Here is a 479-nt window from a genome sequence, read left to right as displayed (position 1 = left end):
GGGATCATTCCAGCTGCTGCTGGAGGCCGTTTTCTCTATTTACGATAGAGAATTATATATTTGCGATAATTAGATAATATATGATATATGATATATTATATATTTTATATACAGAGAGAGAATAATAGATTTACAATAGAGAATCTGTATTACAATTTTCCTCTGATTGATCCTTTCACAGGAATTTTCCTGGGCATATTTAAGAGTAATCCTAAGAATTTGGAAATAGTTGAAAAACAGAGGGGAAAAACTATGAAGCTGATCAATTTCTAGTAATTCCAAACTTCTCCCATAACACCATTCTGGGGGAAATCTGGTTAGGGGACAAAGATGCAGAGGAACAAATGCTGTAAACTCCCCTTGGCTCTCCAGCAGAGCAAACCTTCTAGTAATCCCAGCTGATGTCTCTGAGAAACTGTGGGATCATAAGGATTTGCAGGAAAGCTAAACAAGGACAGAGATGAGGGAATAAGCTTCCA

The sequence above is a fragment of the Geospiza fortis genome, unplaced genomic scaffold, assembly GCF_000277835.1.
Source record: "Geospiza fortis unplaced genomic scaffold, GeoFor_1.0 scaffold450, whole genome shotgun sequence".
NCBI lineage: Eukaryota > Metazoa > Chordata > Aves > Passeriformes > Thraupidae > Geospiza > Geospiza fortis.
This window is presented reverse-complemented; position numbering follows the sequence as displayed.